General features: G+C 39.4%; 1 protein-coding gene across 1 annotated transcript in view; it reads left to right on the top strand.

Moving 5' to 3' along the window:
* Positions 1 to 19,268, top strand: part of LOC117161975 (neural cell adhesion molecule 2) — a 298,151-nt gene that overhangs the window by 196,150 nt on the left and 82,733 nt on the right. The gene's annotated exons all lie outside the window — the stretch shown is intronic.

Here is a 19,268-nt window from a genome sequence, read left to right as displayed (position 1 = left end):
ATCATGTTAATATCGCATTTACGACACATGATTATGTTTTATAAATGATTCAATAAACAATGTTATTATATAAAATTTTTGTTGAAACATTTATTTGGTTTGTACAAGGCGAAGGATAACAATTACTTGCCTGTGAATTAAATTTTGTAAGTCAAATTATTTTACACTCGCTTATGTATTCAACTGAATACTTTATAAAATAAACAGATAAAAGTACTATCAGTGCAACTGCGTCCATATTACGCGATTGTTTCTCGGTAGAGATAGTAATACTGAAATAATTAATCGTACTAGCTTGTCACTGAAACCTTCTTATTCGTCCTGCTATTCATACAAAGCTTCGTCTTTTCGTGTATCATTTATAAATCGTTTTCCTTGTTTTTTATGAAATAGTTATAAGCGCGAGCAAGCAAATTCCGACGCTGCATGAAATTAATTATTTGGCAGAAATCAGGCGTATAATCATGTCAACTGAACGTACGCTAATTATACCACGATCACGTTGCGAAGACGCGATGCAATTTCACCAGGCTGTAGCCATTTGAAACCGAGCTGCTCGCGGTTAAATATTCACCAGCCACTAACCAACGGATTAACAGAAATTTGACAATTAATTTCGAAAATTCATAGCAGGTTATATCATCATCTGGCGCTATGATAATCCTTAACGAAAATCATTAAAGCAAAACCTCTTTAACGATCGAACTGTAAAATAAATTGCAAAGTAAAAATTCACCGTTCTAATAAAATTGCCAGCGTACTATCTCAATAGCTATAAAATGTAACACGTGTAAACAATTAAGCGTGCGATTAAACGTGTTCCAGTTGATAAAACCGGTAGAACAGCTACACAGAAAGCTCCAGCGGTACCGATACCAGCCGTGAAACGCGGAGATAGGAACGCCGCTTTTTTGCACCGCTTTATTCGTCCGAGTAATTTTTATAATTAAAGCGCGCACACTCGCGGATCTCTGCCGTTTTTTCTCTCACTAGCCCGTATTCGAACCAGTTGAATGCTCGTGTTTTGCCCGAAGTATTCAAAGCGTAACTGGTTCTTGGCGGATTAAATGGTAATTTCCCCTGATCTGCCTGACCTCCTGTTTCTTTTTCCTCTTCTAGCTCTTAATTTCCTTAATTCTCTTAGTTTTTAATGTGTAAACGAACCAACGCGCTAACGATCGTAGATACACGGGATGACAAAATTTATGGAGCGACATTTATAAAGTTGAATCTAAGTATTAAAATGACGAAGAAAATTTATGTAGAGAAATATTATTTGAATCTTATTTTTCAAATTATACGTTTTCTATCTATTTCGTGTTTATCCCCCATTTTTCATAAACAAGATATTACAAAATTTGAAGAAAGATATTACAAGCTCGGAAAGATACGAACACAAATTAGTGAGAAGGCCGATAGAGCTAATTTTCTCAATTTTCGACATTCGGAGCGCCGACTCCTGAATATCATAGGCACGTACAATTTCGCGATGGTTTTCCTGTCGATTACACGAGAATTCATGACAATTCTGGGTTGGGACAAGAGCGGCAGCGTTTCATAATAAATCGGGCAGCGCGACATCTCGCAATGGCGCGAGGCTGGTTGCATATTTAAGGGGCGAGCTTGTTAATGCGACAGGAGCGCCACAGACGGTGAATCACGGGCCACCGCGCCCAACGGTGCGAATGGGGCTTAACGCGGAACGAGCGGAGGAAACGTGGAGCAAAACAGGAAGCAGCCGTTTCCATGGACACGCCACTGGTATTGGCTTAGAATCGGCTTTTCTCCGACTGCATTTTCATACCTCGCGTATGCTTTGTCACGCATAAAAGCGAGATCTACCTCTCATGTACGTATTGAATATGGTCAAGCCCCCGGTCGCGTTCCGGGGACTGGCGAGAAAACGAAAGCTCTCAGCTAATTACAATGCTGAAAATTCTGTAATATAGCTGGAATTCTACGCGAAACAGACCACCGGTTCCACATCCGAGGATAATAACTTGTTCTCAGTTCCGGGAAGGGAAAAAACAGAAGAGAAAATTGCTACTCTAACTCTATTCCGAGCCACTGCCGTCTTGGCGGAATCTCCGTAAGAAAGTTAGAAACAATCTCGACGAAGCTGAAGGCAGCCGTGCGAACGTGCTGCGTGAACAGCACAACGGAAGTTTAGGAATTTTACGCACACCGAATATCCTCTCTTGTTTGTTACCTCCGTTTTATCGGGTACACCTGTTTTTCCACAGTTAGTGGAATCTACTTGTGCTATAAGTTTCATACGAGACATCGTTTCCCAAGTTATTTGGGCTACGTGTAGGATATGAAGAGAATATGGAGGTTAAAAGTATCTGGCGGTTTTGATATAGCAGATTGAGTTCCTCCTTACCAAGCTGTGACCTAGAGTCTGATTCTTTGCAAGTCAAAAAATTTTCTATCGCTTTTTAGTTCACATTCTTGATAACTAGAATAGTAGTAGAAGCTTAGCTGCGATGTAGCGTTATTAAAAATTCGTGATATCAACAGAAAACGGTAGGGAAATAAAAAAAGAAGCAACAGTCAAGAATAGAATTCTTTCCAGTAAATACAGAATTTCCTTCGTTTTTCTCGTAACCTTTACTTTCTGCCTTGCTTTCGTAAAACTGTGCGTGACAGTGCGGATATACAAGTATAAAAGTATCAGCGGAGAGAAACTTTCCGTATAAAACTGAGATTTCTCAAGTTTCTTAAAATAACTCCAAAAATTTCCCTTCGCGGCAAGAAGCACTTGCAGAAAGAGCATTATATATGTAATATGAAAAACAACAGGAAAGGGAACAAGTATTCTTGCCCGAAAATACACCGCTGTATGCGTTTCTGTAAGTTCTCAAACAGAGCTGCAGTGCTACACAAATTTGCTGTAAGCTGTCTCTCTTCGAGGGCGAAGTTGTGCATCAAAAATACTTTGGAAAGAAACAGAGGAAACAAGGTGTAGAGCTGGTAACTTGGACCAACCGCTGCGACGAGAAAGGGAAAATAATCTCTTCGTAAATAACCAGATCCTCTCTCCTGTATCTTTGAAACTCGACGTTTCAAACAGAGGAGAGGTGAGTTTCCAGGAATCTCGTGGTCCAAAAACAGAATCATAAAGCATGTCGCGTGGCCGTACGCTCGAAACAATCGCGGCCAGCTGAATTCGAGGATTAATGGAAGCCGATGAAACATCGAAACCGCGGACAACGGCGCATGAAATATAAATTCCGTATCAACGGGAAGCCAGGAGAAGCGGCGGCGAGTGAATCGGAGCGTCTTCGCAACGGGATTATTCCGGGCACAATGAATTGCACAGCGAATTGAGAGAATCCCCCTTTTGAACTTCGTTGCATCATACGAATGCGAGAACAAAGGGACATCTCTGCACAAAGGAGCCTGCAGAGAGCACCTGAGAACACCAGATCCGCCCCCTCTCTTTCTTTCTATATCTGCCTTCGTTTCAAACGGCTCGGGGTGTCTTACGAAGGAAAAATATTTATCTTCTACCCGCTGAATGGCCGGAAACATCCGGTCAAAATCGATTAATAAGAGCGAGGGATAGAGACTTTCGTATTCATCTCGCGTTGTTCTTGCGACGAGTCTTCCTTTGAAGAAGGAGCACCTCGTTTATTTGATGAAACGTATCGTTTTACTTCTTAAAATTTCTACGTTCTAAATAATATTGTCCATCGTGGAAATAGGTTAATTAACAAGGCAATATAAATTTCGGGACATCTCAAGGTTCCTCGAAGCTGCTGGAAAATGGACGCAAATGTGATTTACGGAACTCTGTATTTTATACTTCTCCGAATAGTCATGCAGGGATAATTCTACTTGAGCAATTTAAGCAAATGGTTGAGGATCTATTAGATCAAGAACGGAGGAACGTTCAAGGTGTAGAATAAAGAATCTATCGAAGAGAACGTTCCGAGGTGCGAACAGAACAAATGGAGTCGAGGATGATTAGAGATCTAATGGAGTTACAACTTCTTCAATTTGAAATCTAAAAGCTCTGAAAGGTGTAAAAATCGGACGATGGAACTTTAATTCTGCTGTGGAAATTTAGTTTGACACGGTTTTGTTAACGCCGCTACGTCAAAATATATCGTTAGTAGAGTGTATTTTGAATTTACGAATGAATTATAGTCGCATCACGATCTCGAACGGTTTTCGCCAGGGAAACGAACATGATTAAAACGAACGCGACGCCGACTCGATGGAATGAACATTCCGAAATGCTGTTGCCAGCCGCTGCCTGGTAAGCCAGAATATCCCTGCCGTGTGTTTCACGATATCGAATAAGAGCGGCCGAGAATTCGTATAAAATATTGCGGACGTTTTATATGAGTTCAGCTATCAGACAGGCGGCAGACGTAATATACGTAGGAGACGCTTTAAAAATGCACATCGGTATCGTAGCAGATAAATCCGGAATGCAATAGACGAAAAATAAATACCGTATATCCCTGTTGTCTATGAAATATCAATTTAAGAAATCGCGACGTTTCATATACCGTGGAAACAGAGCACAAATTGCATTCCATCCGAGCGTTGTCTTTAAAAATTCCCTCGCAAATATTCAGTACCATGGGATTAAACGAAACATAGGATTAAATCAAATTGGTATTACTTCGTTATAATATCAACGTTGCGTTTCATTATACGATATGATGTTGCAAAAACGTTGCGTTGCTGACAGATTTTGATTTGTAATATGCCGGATAATAAAACGATAATTAACACAATAATAATTTAACTATATAATCACTCCCACTTAAAGAGCTTTTATTCTTAATTCTTTCAAAAAACTAACTTGTGAACGCACTTTTTCCAATGATCTCCTCTTGTTCACGTAGTTACATTTTCTGTCTCTTTGCTCTTCTAGCTATTTTTTTTTTTGTTCTTTTTTTCTTTTTTATTGCTAATTGTTAAAAGCAAATAGTCCCACTGCTTCTACGATACCTAAATTTTCGCTTTACTCCGCCAAATTTCTCATACAACAACCCCAAGAGGTCTGCAAACAACCTACACGATAACGTTCGGTTAATAACTAACACTTAACGTCCTTTCCACGAGATTTCTTCGGAACGTCGGAGATAATGCGAAGAAGAAACGAAGAACGGAAGTGGCGTGTGGTATATAGTGAGAAAAATTGTCTTGCGAAGGGATGAGCCGGAAGTTTGAGCACGGGCGTCCCGCAAAATTAGTTTCGTTCAAGAAAAATGAACCATGCTCTCTGCTCTGTAACGGCTCTACCGTCTACAATTTCTATAGCTATGGTCGGTTAAGCCATCGCAAAAGCGTGTAGGAGAATGCCGATCGATACATACGACAGAGGACGATTCGATTCCGAAACGGTATCAGTCGTCCCACGGTTATCGTAATTAACCAATTAAAACTTCCGGACGCGCAATTTCCGAAATAATAACCGGCTGTTCCGCGTTGTGATTATATTCGACAGTTCGATTAATGCTCTAATTAAGCGGTCAACAACACGTCAAATGTAACAAAGCCGCCATCAGTTCGACTTCGCGATTCCACTTTGATACGACTCGATCCGAGAACAGTTCGAAAATACGTCGAAGTTTCGACTCTTAGTCAGTTCGTAAGCGATGGACGAAGTCTATAGCTGCTTGCAGCGTATTCAAAAGATGCAACTGGAGCGTTGAAATTCCTTGCGAATATTAATAAGCAGCGTTAGAAATATTTTACACCTCGTAGATAATTTTCATTATCTTCGTCGAGTTGAAAATTAATCAACGCCTTCTTGTGTTCTGCCAGAGATCCAGGGAATATAACACCAGCGAAGTTAATTTAATTTCTAATTTGCTTTTCAATCCGTTGCTCGTCAAGAACTCAATGAAGCTAACAGTAATTCATTCATCATCGGGTCTAAATTATTTGATAAAAGAAGCCTATGCAGTGGTGTGCAAAAATGCTGGGACCATTTAATTAACTTCTAAAATGAAAACTATATTTGTGGTGTTATTTTCATTCTGTCCTTACTTCCAGAATGTTTTCAATTAATTTCACATAAGTAATGTTTTATGGAACCTTCTTTCCTCGTTGAATAATTCTTCGGTAATCTCTTCTCATACGTATTATCCATTATTCTCCTTTCTGCCTTCGGTCTCTTAATATTTCTCGGCATTCGAGTTTTCACTACTTAAATCATTCCACATATGTATATTTTGTAACGTTCAATCCAGAACTATCCATTGGAGGATTTCTGAGAAATAGCTCCTGTACAGTTCTACGTATAAATATTTCCTAAAATTATTCATAGAGGAAACACGCGTTTATCACTTGTCTAAATAAAATACATGAAGAACCAGAATGGAATATCATGAGTTGAACCGGTAGCGGATCTTGGACGACACGCAAGCCAGCAAATTCGGTTTATTCGGATATGAGCAATAACCGCGCATTTCCATGGGCCGAGGCCAGCTTTCCTATCACTTTAAATCCGATTGCTCGTATCCACGCTCATGTCGACCAAGACTGCTCGGAAGAGCAAATATCATTCGAAGCGGATCAGATTTCGCGTTCTCCGGACAGCCAGCGTCCGATACATACAGGCTTATTCCCCTTTTTATTCGTGCCACGCGAACGCTCCAACCCTCGCGATAAGCCCGGATCATACGCTCCCTTTTTCCGATGAACCACGATAATTTTATGACTTTCCCTAGCGACTTCCTGTCGTCGCAACGACGATATTCAGTCCATTTGGGACGCGTCCTTGAGGATTGACAAATTTTCTTGGTCGATTCTCTCGGGCTTAGTTCAAGAGGAGAGATAATGGCTAAGCAACAAGCAATTCTCTGTTAAATTGGAAAAGTTCGTTGTGTAGATGAAATCGAAGACAAAGTTGCAAGTGAATATATGCCATGTTTGTGAGTTGAAGGTGTGATATCGGTGGAATTAACTCCGAATAAACACTGTGTAGGTGTTATATAAAAGACTGAATTTCTTTGCAATGGGACAGAAATATCATGATTACGTTAATAAAATTTCCAATCGTTCTGAAAAGCTACTTATAATTATTTATTAATATAATAAAATAATAAAAATATTTATAAACATTTATGGCACGCTATTTTAAATCGCAGAGACCTCGATTGCATCTCTGACGTGTATAGTGGACTTCTGTAAATGCATCTGATATGATATGATATAAATGACGCTGATACATGTTTCTTTACCTCAAGAACACAATAATGTTGAATTCATGCAATTTTATTTCACTATCTTAATGAATTAAGTAATTCGTCCTTTTGTATTTCCTTAATGGATGATCCCTTTCTTCTGGCTACTGAGATCAAGTTGAATCACATCGATTTCCCAAAAAAACTCGTATATCCTTGACAAGCAGAAGAGCCATAAACGCTACACTGTACACGCGAACGTGCTCGGATCTCACTTCGTAGATACATTAACGCCTCGAGTAGAAGCAAAATCTGGTTAGCAACAGCCAGGAGTGCAAAAGCCCTGGGAAGCTCCGGGAAACTTCTTGTCCTATTCTGAATAGTTACCATGATTGTACAAACACATACACGTCCGCGTGCACGTCTATATACACATATACGTAGGAATAAAACATTTCAACGTTGAATGGTAACGAAACGACGAACGAAAATTTATGACACATCCATTGTTTCTCTGTATCCCGGGTTGAATTTCAATATTTTATTATCGGCACACGGAGAAGCCGGTTGGTTATTGTTAAAGGGAAAATAAATCGTCGTTGAAACGAGATTGCTTTTGATAACAACGTTGTAGGTGCGCGGCAACGTTCGAAATTTGAACTTATGAATTTTCCTGGTTTCATTAGCCAAGTAAATCCGACCGATATTCTCGACATTCTCGCTAATGTGCACGGTTCGCCAGAATACGCGATGCCAATATAGCCGCAGTTCTTACTCGAAAACCGCCGCTGATATTATTAAATTACAATTCGCCGAAAAACGCAGAAAAGCTCGATATCGCGTTTCGTTGGCTGAATATCGCGCGCGTCGTTCGCGTAATACCATTGCAACATGTCTGCCATTATTATGTAATGAATATTTAATAATATCGATACACACGATGTTTCGTTGTATCAGTTTCAGGGGAGAGCAGATTTCCAGTCGTAAACGATTTAATTAAGCGATCCTATCTCGGCCGCGAACTACTTTCACATAAATTATCGTTGCCGAATTTTCTCGTTAATCCATAATAAATAGCACACGCGAAACAAATAACAGTATTTTGCTCGATTAACATGTTGCGGCTTTGCGTTTGATCGGAATTAGCGCACGAATTTCGCTAGAAATACTCGGTTCTATTCGTAACATAGGATGGTTGGTTCATACTACAGTGAATATCCATTTTTTATGTTTTGGAAATTAGTTGATAGAGTTAGAAACAGTCGATACATTTTGCCGTTCATTATTTCTTATGAACTTTTTCAGAAGGAAAATGTCGTTTGATAGACGATACTTTTAGTTGGACGTAAAATGCATCGTTTGATTCTGATGCAGTTGTCGCGGATGATGATTGACGCTGCCAGATGAAAAGAGAGTTTTGCGTTTCGTCCCGGGACTACCGGTGAACTCGTCAGTAAGGCTATGCCCAGTAGTCCCTGCCTTAGACGTAGAGGGAGTCTCGCTAGGTGCAGTATTTGTATCATTCGCTCGTATATTCGACCGTTAGCGAGATAGACAGACTCGTTGTCGTCGTAGCCCTCTGGTGTTGGCGGTTGGTACCCGCGGATCGCCTGGGAGGTGTTGCGCCGCGTTGATGCCTCGACCTGTCGGTACCGACCCGCCACACAGTCTTCGAATTTTTATACCCGAGTCTCGGTCTTGTTTCAATAAATAGGAAGACTTTTAATGCTTTATAATACGTAGAAATATTAGATTGTAACATAAGTTTGTTTTTGCGTAATCCCTTAATATTTAGTCAACGGTGGAAACTAGACGAATATACAGGGTGGTTGGTAACTGGTGGTACAAGCGGAAAGGGGGTGATTCTACGCGAAAAAAGAAGTCGAAAATATAGATTAAAAATTTTTTTTTATTTTTTTTTAATTTTTTCATCGAGACAACAATCTACAGTGAGATCCGTTATAACGTATCGCATGCGTACCGAGCGAAAATTCAAAATCGATTTTCTCTACTTCTCTTTTCGCATAGAAACTTCTCTTTTCGCATAGAATCACCCCCTTTCCGCTTGTATCACCAGTTTTACCAACCACCCTGTATATTGCAAGGTAATACACATATTTTTTAATCTTCCCTAAACCTCGTTATTAATCTTTTGAATAAATCAACGTTTTGAATATGTAGTCTTTTCCTTTCTTTTTTCTTCTTTCTTTGAAAGATATATGAGTACTCTGTGCATATAATAAGTGAAAATTACTGCAGATGGTTTCAATGTTCGAGTAGACGCACTCTAGAGAATTTCTCTAAAAGAAGTCGCAGCGGAACGACGTGTAGGAATTAGTATACTGTGCAAATTGGCGAGCCAATTTACATTTGTAGAACGAACTTCGCGATGTGTACACCTACTCTCTTGTGTCCGCTTCAAACGAACTGTCGTTTGCTTATTTCCCCTATCGGTGGCGATGGTTCGTTAACCCTTTCACCAAGCTTTTGTTATCGGAGATGTAAAAGCTCGAGATTATATGGCAAAACGCTTGTACCTTTATATCATGCACATAAGTTTCTGCATATTTTTTGTATGCTTGTTAAAAATACGCGGGAATGTTGTAAAGATCGCTTGAAATTATTTTCAAAAGCATCAAGATAGCGGGCAACTGTACAAAATAACGGCGAACGCATAATAAAATGAAATAAATTTTAATTTCGTATCTTTTTACCATTTGGTTCTAGAGGGTAAATTATATATCATAATTATCATATTAATTTAATGAAAATTGTCCAATTACAATAGACTGTTGTAAGCTTGAAATATACGTGAATTCTCTTACTAACTGATTCTATATTTTAACGTTCAATATTGTCGTTAAATGAGCAATTGAATAATTCTTGGTCTATTATATAAATTAAATATACAATTTGATCTTATTTATATGGAACGAAATTACTAATATTGATTCCACATGAAACACGTCAAATTTTGCGCTTTCAAAGGATCAGTAATGCTGATAGAATATATCATAATGGAATAACAGAGGCGCATGAAATTTATCGAAACACCCGAAAGGACTTGTTTTATGGCTGCACCGCGATACAGTTGAACAAACAGGGGGATCAAAAAAATTTATGGAAGCCCTCCATTTTACGAGCAAATTAAACGTTTCCAGGAATCGAGAGGGCGTCGAAAGAATAGAATCGACAAGTATAATGCTGGTGGCAATTCTATAACGCGTTCGTAACAATCGTAATTTGTATTTTTTATAAAGAAATTTATAATAATCTGACTACGACGAATTTGAAAATCAGCTTACAACGAAAATGACAATCGTTAGTAATCGTTACTAAAATTTCCGATTTGTTCTATATTCGCACGACTTGTCGTGAAATGCATCTGTTCGATTAATTATACTAATACAATACAATAGTTATATTCCCATCATACTCACACCGTTATAATCGAGTGCTAATGCGTTTCTATGATTTTTGTCCGACTAGTTGGTTTCGAAGTTTATAGGCAAAATAACATGCCGGAAATTTCCCTTGAAACACACAAATCCACTTTCGAAAATTCATCGACGGAACAATGACGTGATCGTATTTCATAACCGTTCCGACGTTTCATTTGCATCCCTCGAAACGCTACACATCTAGAAACTCACGTATTTGACTCCATCTCAAGCAGAGATTGAGAATACATTCAGTGACAAATATGAGCCTCGAAGTCTCACGAAACGTATTGATTTCAATATCAAAAAGTTCAAATAACCATAAACTCGAGTGCAACAGTTGTACAACCTGTCCAACAATTTCCCCTCAGAATTATACATGCAATTATAACTACAAATCCATAACATTACGCTGTTTCTACAAATTGGAAGAATCAATTCTAACGTCTATCAGTCTTTTACACGTCGACAAAACCGAGAACAAACTTTGAAGCCCTCGAATCGTGAATCAACCAACCAGATAAGGAAACCCATAATTTCTCCGAAATTTTCATCCAACACGACGACCACCTTCACGATTCACGATCCAACACCTATCCTTCATCCGCAGCCGCAATCATGCCTGGTGATGGTCAAACACGGTGATTTCGACGCGGTGCGTTAATCAAGGGTCCAACTAGCGTCTGATACGATAAAATCGGAGCTAGAGCCTAAGCGGAGGCGTTTCTCTCTCGGCTGATGTTATCGATTCGAACAACCGGCGGTGCGCTTCTGGCTGCCATCGCGACAGCCGTTTATGTACACGTTTCCCGCGATATGACAAACAGCATGACGCCGTGGCGGCCATAGTGTACGCAGCTCGTTGATACGCCGTGAAATGTCAGGCCAGCTTTTCGTGCGTCCATGCGCACGGTCAGATGAACGAGCTTCGAGGACGTGAGGACTCGAAACACTTAGATAATTATTATTACAGTGACTCGTGAAAGTACACTCCTCGCCAAAGAGATAGCCCAAGTGAGCTATCTTTAATTTCTCAATGACGCGTGTAAAGTTTTTCTCTGTAACGTATAATAGTCTGTAACGTATAATATCAAAACATTATGAGCTCAGGATATGCGGTTCGTTGAAAATAATAATCAACATAAATTGTAACTGACATTAATTACTTATCAAACATATATACTTATTTAATAATGGGTACATCCCCCTTTATTTTCTATTACTTCTATTGTACGATTTGGTATCGATTTATATAGTTTCTGGATGTAATTTTGACTTAACGTATTCCATTCGCGTACAATTGCATTTTTTAATTCTTGTACGTATTGATACGGCTTTCCATTCGCGTATACGTCGTGAACAATTTCTGCCCAGCAATTTTCAATAATATTAAGGTCCGAGGAGCGTGCAGGCAAAATAGATATATTATTTTCATTAAAATATGATTGGACCAATCTTGATGTGTATGCAGATGCATTATCTTGTTGAAAGTTTTAATCAGGTCCAGTTCTGCATGATTATTTATTTGTTCCTTGATTAAATTTATGTATCGGACACTATTCATTCTTCCATTGATGAACTTGATACTTGTCTTGCCGAAATAGCTGATGCCGGCCCAAACCATCACGTTGCCTCCTCCCATTTGTCGTCGAATTGCCGACATTGTCTCTTTTCTTATGTCATGAAAATAATATTGGAACCCATCAGGACCATCCAAATTGAATCTTTTTCGTCTGAAAATAGTACCCTTCCCCATTTCCATTTCTTTTTCCAATGCATTCTTTCTTTTGCAAAGCGTAAACGTTCTACTTTGTGTTTCGTTGTTAACGAAGGTTTCTTTTTCAATTTTAGCCTCTTAATATCTTTGCAGGATAGTGGAACTCGACGAACACTTGAAACACTGGCACTAACACTAGATTTTTCCATTACTTGCTTCGTTGTTAACTGTGAGTTGGAAGGTACACGCAAAATTGCTCGCTTATTACGATCGGATAACGATGACGGCCGACCAGTACTTTTCGTTTTGTCATAATCTTCAACATTTTTTAAGAAATTGTGTATTACTTTACGAGTTCATCTTATTACTTTCGATATTTTTGCTACTGATAACTGTCGCTGTTTTAGTTCAAGAATTTGCTTTTTTTCGGACTCGTTTAATTTTTTTCCGCATCCTACATACTTACAAATTTATAATTTATATAATACTGTACTGTAATCTTTACTCGTTGATAGATCATGAACTACTGAGCAATTTCTAAACATATTAACAGAGTGTGTTATCATTCCAACCTTAGTTTGGAATAGTTTTTCTTTGTTGTATACAAACATCTACGATATTGTGACTTATTTCCAGCAAGCCACATATCCTGAGCTCATAATGTTTTGATATTATACGTTACAGACGAAAAACTTTACATTCGTCATTGAGAAATTAAAGATAACTCACCTGGGCTATCTCTTTGACGTGGAGTGTATTTCTATTCTGTATTTGTATTCTGTCTCGTACGTGTTATATGAAATATTTCAAAGTTTCATTGGGGCTGTAACGAGACACGACTGTCGTGATTCGATCAAGTATATTTATGGAAATTCATATTTTTAGAAATGTAACACGAACAGCGAGATGATGAGTAGGTAGATGATAGTTTTACTTTATCAAATAATCGTACTGTACGTATCGTATCGTACGCATTAGAGATATAATGAAAAGAGATAGAAACGTTTACAGATATTCGAATACTGTCGCGTGCCACTGTACGTTCAGACAGCTGTCTGATAAAAAAAATCATGGCTTCCTCGCAAAAAATGACACTATGTGGTATATCGTTCGATGGAAAGAGATCTTCTCGAACTTCGTGCCCTTTTACCGCAGCTGTTTCAAGGTTGATGGAGCAGTGCTTTCCGCCGAATGGGAATACTTCGATGCTGTGTTTCAAGATGCTTGAACGCGAAAGTTGTTCGGGCAGTTTTGAATTGAATTTTTCTGGATTTATTAGGTCATCCTATGAGTTCGTGCAGTTTATCGCGCTGCTGTTCCGAAGTTTTCTGCTTTAATATCCGTGCCTTTTTCTTAAGATATCAATGGACCGATATTGAAATATTCATTATCAATTTCGATAAAATTTCTTTGTACAGGTTACGAATTTTATTTTCATCCAGGATGGCCAGAAAGTGCCGATCTTCAAGATCAAAATTTATTTACTGCAGACGATCGAGTCAGTTTACGCAACTACGACAGGATGAAATACTTTCATCGTAAATAAGTTTTCGATATATGTAAATCAATGTACCGGCTCTCGATTAAACACGGACAAATGTTACGGGAGATGTGTTAAAACTCATCACGGTACGAATTTATTGGACAAACTAACGTGTCAAGGATTTAGTTCGTTGTAAAATTGTCCTGCTCTGGGTCAAATTCGGTTTTGAATGATCAGTTTCTGGTAGAACTGAGATGAATGAAACTGACTGATCGTTCAGATGATCACGTGCGTCACGAGGATCCTCGAATGCCTCGAAAAAATAACCATGCAATTCGATGAAGAAACGCGATCGCGAATTTCTCAAGCAAAGTGGAACGGCGGGCAGTTTATGGTAAGAGGTTCTACTGACCTGTTTTATTGTTATAGAGGTCTCTTAACTGCGGCATTCCTCAGGCGCAATCCTAATCCTCGAGACGCATGCCGCAGCACGGGTTATGAAAATGAAACAGAAGCATGCTTATTCCATTAGCTAATGGTCATTTCTGAATTATTCATAAAATAATAAACGAATTTTATTTAATTTTTATATTAATACAGTCGGTTTCGTTCTGGATATTATATCAAATTACCAAATACCTTTCAATTCCCTGAACGATTCGATGAGATTATTTCGCAGAGAGGACTTCGTAGTTGCGGTTCAGCGCCACAGGAATATTAATAATTGCGTCCATTAGAGGTCGCTACTAAATATCTCGAAAAGCGAGTGAATTTCTGTTTCCGATTGAAATTACTTCCAGATAATAGAATATCCAAAATAGAATATCTTGTCTTATTTTCCGTCTCTTAATATACTTTTCCATGTTTTCTATATTCCATTTTGTTTCTTATTTTGTTACGTTCGTCTCCTTATTATATCTCCCAAGTTTTAATTAAGGCTACTTTGTAATAATTCAAAAATAATTAAACCGCCCAATGGTAAATGAAAAGATCGAAAAGGTTCAGAGGCCAACAATAACTGGAAAACGTAAACTCTAAAATTGAACAGGAACCAAAAGACAAAGCATTCTCGGAAGTTTCTGCACGAGCAGACACTTTCAACAAGTTAGGACTTGGAAGCTGAGTCGATCTATTTGCAGTGTCGCTCGATTAAATCGCATCCTTCCGGGGGTAATTATAATTCATTAAAAGGGAGGAGCTAAAAGGAATTAAACCGGTCGTTCGTGTCTCACGGTTAATTAAAAAAGGAGAAGCGTAAACGGTGTTGATGAAACAGAGGACGCGGACGGCGTTCAGCCCAGAGCACGAAGGTCCACTTTAAATTAATTGAAGCACGTAATTTCGTAACTGCGCCGAGTCTTTTACAGGCTACGTATGCAATTATTTTGTAACTTATTTTTTAAAACACTGCCGGTTATCTCTCCATGCCCCTCGCTTTTTTCCATCCCCGTGAGGCCATAAGATCTTCGGGCTATATGCTAAATGTTTTCGTAATTACGTGTAGATTACATCATCTGCCAGCATTTCTTGGTCCATTTGCGACCCAACACCTATCCGCCTCTTTCCTTTAATTAAACATTTGCATCGAGAGTAGCGTGAAATACTTGACGTCTACCTTAGAAAATTGCAAAGAAGCAATTAATACGTTGCTTCCAGAGGAGTGAAAATTAATTAAAAATCTAATTAAAGTGTCTTTAAAGGGAACAATTCCTTGAAAGAGTCAAACGATAACAATAAACGGCAACTATATTTCGTCCGCGAAATTCCATCCCTCTCGCTACCGCCGGGTATCATATTGGTTCACCTGATCGGATATCCTTCCTCCACGTGACAAATGTTCCCATCAGACGCTACGTTACGCCACTACATTTGCCTCGCATCTGAAATGAAGCCCGCAGAGCGGACAGTAGTGGCGCGAGGGAAAAAAGAGGTCGCGGAACGCGAAACGCGTTACATCGATCCAACCATTTTGCACGAGGCAGAAGGCGAGACCGACCGGCTCGTGTCGAATGTCACGCCGGCATCCCATGGAACATGCTCGAATATCAATAAAGCAACGCTCGAGTGTAATCATATTTCACCGGCTGACAGAAAGAACGAATTCGAATCGAGGATTCGCGACCTGTGTCCTCTTTCTTCCTCAACCCCTGTGTATTTCTATTCATTTTGCTTCTTTGAAATCCGACAAATATAGCGAGGATGATAGACGTCGGTCGGATAACGCGTCCGAGCCGCAACCTCTATCCCGATATTCTCGAATGTGACGCATCTAGGCGGTGAACAAGCTTTAGAAAAGGGAGCACGAAGAGAAAGTAAAGAGGTGGTATCGTCTGAAAATCGACGGGGTTGGATCGAAGAACGAAACTTCTCGTCAATTTCCACGGCGAATGTTTCGAACTTCCTCTTCCACCACAGATTCGAAGAATAGAATATACGATGGGATTACGCGGCCTAATTTTCCATGGGGGGATCCTCTTTATACCTGGCAGGGCGAAATTCATGAATGTTCGATTACTTGATTGGATCTCGTGGAGATAGTAGCGGAGATTACGGGGAATCAGAATTCGCAATTTTCTGCCCCGAAATAATTTATTCCACGGTGTTGTTCAGTCGTTGGAGATCAGGATCTTCCGAGTTACGTTTGAAATAGGATATTCGTGTAAGATAGAAATTTGAATTCTTAGTTAACACTGATAAAATTCAATTTACAAATTGCAACGAAGAAAATTAGAACAGACAAATTGAAGTGCTCGATTAAGGAACAAACAACGGAGTGGTGCATGAAATTTGAATTCGTTATTCTAGCCATAACGCTGTAGAGAAAATCTAATATTATAAATTGACTTAAAAAATTACAGATTAATTATTGCGTTAACACGTTCATACTTCGTGAGATAATCAACGTAATCCAAATCTCCGTACATTGGTTCCAACTTAACAATTCCAACCAGGAATTAAATCATCGCTGTCTGACAGAAGCTCGTTCTGTTCTTCCGCGAGACGTCCCGCCAAGGAAATCAACACACAGAGCTGTGCTTAATCCCACACCATCGTGAGCCTTAACAAACCGTGTCGCTACTCACACAGCTTCGTCATTGAAGCATGATAATCCACGCACCGGGTCGACAGATACGGATCTATTCTACTTAATCTCGGCAGTGAGGCGTGTAGTTATCGTGCCGCTAATTATTGACACGTACTACTTAATCTATACTACGAACTTCTGCGCGCACCTGTTAATTACACGTCCTGCGCTGCTTAATTCTCGATATTATACGCATTAAGACATCGTGCCGACCGACTAATTACCGAGTCGCGCCACTTGATACGAAAGTTACGAGGTCACGATCGAATCTGCCGACTAAGTACCAGCCTATACCACTTAATCCCGGTATCTTAGCCTGCTTAGGTGTTGCTCTCCGCCACTTCATTCAGCCGCTTGAACACGCCCGTCGTCGTTCTGCAAACATTCGCGCGCCTCGCGTGTTCACCTGGCATGTTCCATGCGCGCGCTTTATGCTCATTACCAGTTGCTCCCGTGGCGACCCGATTATGCGAAAAGAGGAGGCCACACGTTCGAGAAAGAGAAAGAAAAATTTCAGGAAAGAAAGCTTGTACGTAGAGGATGATAACGTTACATCGCGAATCTTCAGTGGTCAGTGCAAACGCGATAAGCGTATTACGTTTCTCCAAAGCTTGCTTTGCTGAAAACCACGTTCTTTTCTGGCTTCGCTGGATACGGAAACAGACGTAGAGGCTGAAGGAACCTAACCAGAGCTCTCAGGCAGCGAATGCGAATCTCTGAGTAAAACGATACCACTTTTTCCTTTCTAGTGATACGATAGTATCTCTTTTACGAATCTGGAATCATAGTAATGTGATATCGTTGAGTGTGAACACTGGGGATTATCGAATGTAATGAATGTGTTTGCTAAATCCATAAACTATTAATTAATTGACGATATTAGTACATTGGTGACTAGACGTTATAGTAGTCAGCTACTTTTCTACGTTGAATATTTTTCGTATAAAATGAGAAATACACACAGTAGCAGATACGTTAACTGGTCAGACTTGTCGAGATGATTACACTCGTGTCTCTCAAAAGAAAGGAAAGATACTTGGAATTTCCTAAAAATCTCTCCCTCTCTCTCTCACTCACTCACTCACTCACTCATTCACTGAGTAAGCAGTTAAATTTTCTCATCAAATCTACTCATATTTCGTCAGTCAAGTTACAGTCAAATAATATAGTGAAACAAAAAATGTAATAGCACGAGTCAATATATAACTAAAAGCCTAACAAATAGCTTCAGAAGAAACATCAGATCGCGCGTCTGGCGTAAACAAACTTCGTTCCAACGTTCTTAACAGGCTCATCCCAGTTAATCAGAAAATTGGCTGCAAGCTGATGCAGCATCCACGCGATTAAAGCCATTCACGCGATAAATAACTCGCGTCCGAAACCAACCAATAGCTACCTTCTGTTTCTACGCGTGTTTCATCGTTGCTGTAGGGTACAGTATCCATTTGTTTCGAAGATAATGCGTCGATCGCGAGGTCAATGCTTTCACCGCCGCGAGCGCAATGTAAAACGATGATTTCTCATTTCGTATGCTCGTCTTTAATCGTAGAACGCTCGCATCTGGGTCACTGGAGGACAACTGGAGATTCGTTTTCCCGGTAACGACGACGAGTAGAGCGTCTTCTTTTCGTTTTATTTCATGTATTTCTTTCCTGTTCCTCCACTTCATTTCTTTTCGCTTTTGTTTTCAGAACAACTGGTTAAGTAGGAGGGTTTTCATGTGGACCGTGGAGCACAGAAGCGGCATTTCACCCGAGAAACGAGCTTTCAGAAAACGCGCGTTTCCGTGCGGTATTGCGCTGTTCAAGGGACGCGTGACTTTCCCGGCTCGTCGGAAAAGTCAACTCTCGGAATTCCCAACCGAACGTCGCGATGGAATTTTCGAGAAATTAATGGTCGTATATAGAACGTTGGAAAAGGAACGTTTGAAATCTTTGAGTGGTCGTAATAAGCGCCAAGAAAGAAATACTTCCTCTAAAATATAATTTTGCACCGGCCTTGCAAAGGCTGTAAAAACTGCCTATAAGGAAAATGCAGTTAAGTTACGGCAGCGAGTAGAAATTGTGACAAATGGAGAAAAAGTTCTGTGAATAAAACATGGAAAAATTTATATATGTTAACGACATGTAGTCAAATAGAAACATGTTGGAAACTATTAAAAATGTACGTGCTTATTTTTATGCTATTTAAATATACGCACTATCAGTTTTCAAGTTTGAATTTTCTGAGAACAAAAAAAAAGATGAAATAAATCTGAAACCGTAAAATTCTGTCAAAGTCCCGACAGTTGATATCTCTCCTTTTCCATAGTTAAAATAACCGGTTTAAACTAAATACATTACCATTTACAACTCTCAAAGTAAAACATAAATCGCGATTATTTTCTAGAAAA

Source organism: Bombus vancouverensis, chromosome 14 (assembly GCF_051014615.1).
Source record: "Bombus vancouverensis nearcticus chromosome 14, iyBomVanc1_principal, whole genome shotgun sequence".
Lineage (NCBI taxonomy): Eukaryota > Metazoa > Arthropoda > Insecta > Hymenoptera > Apidae > Bombus > Bombus vancouverensis.
Note: the sequence above shows the minus strand (reverse complement) of the source record. Positions and strands in the feature narration are given on the sequence as shown.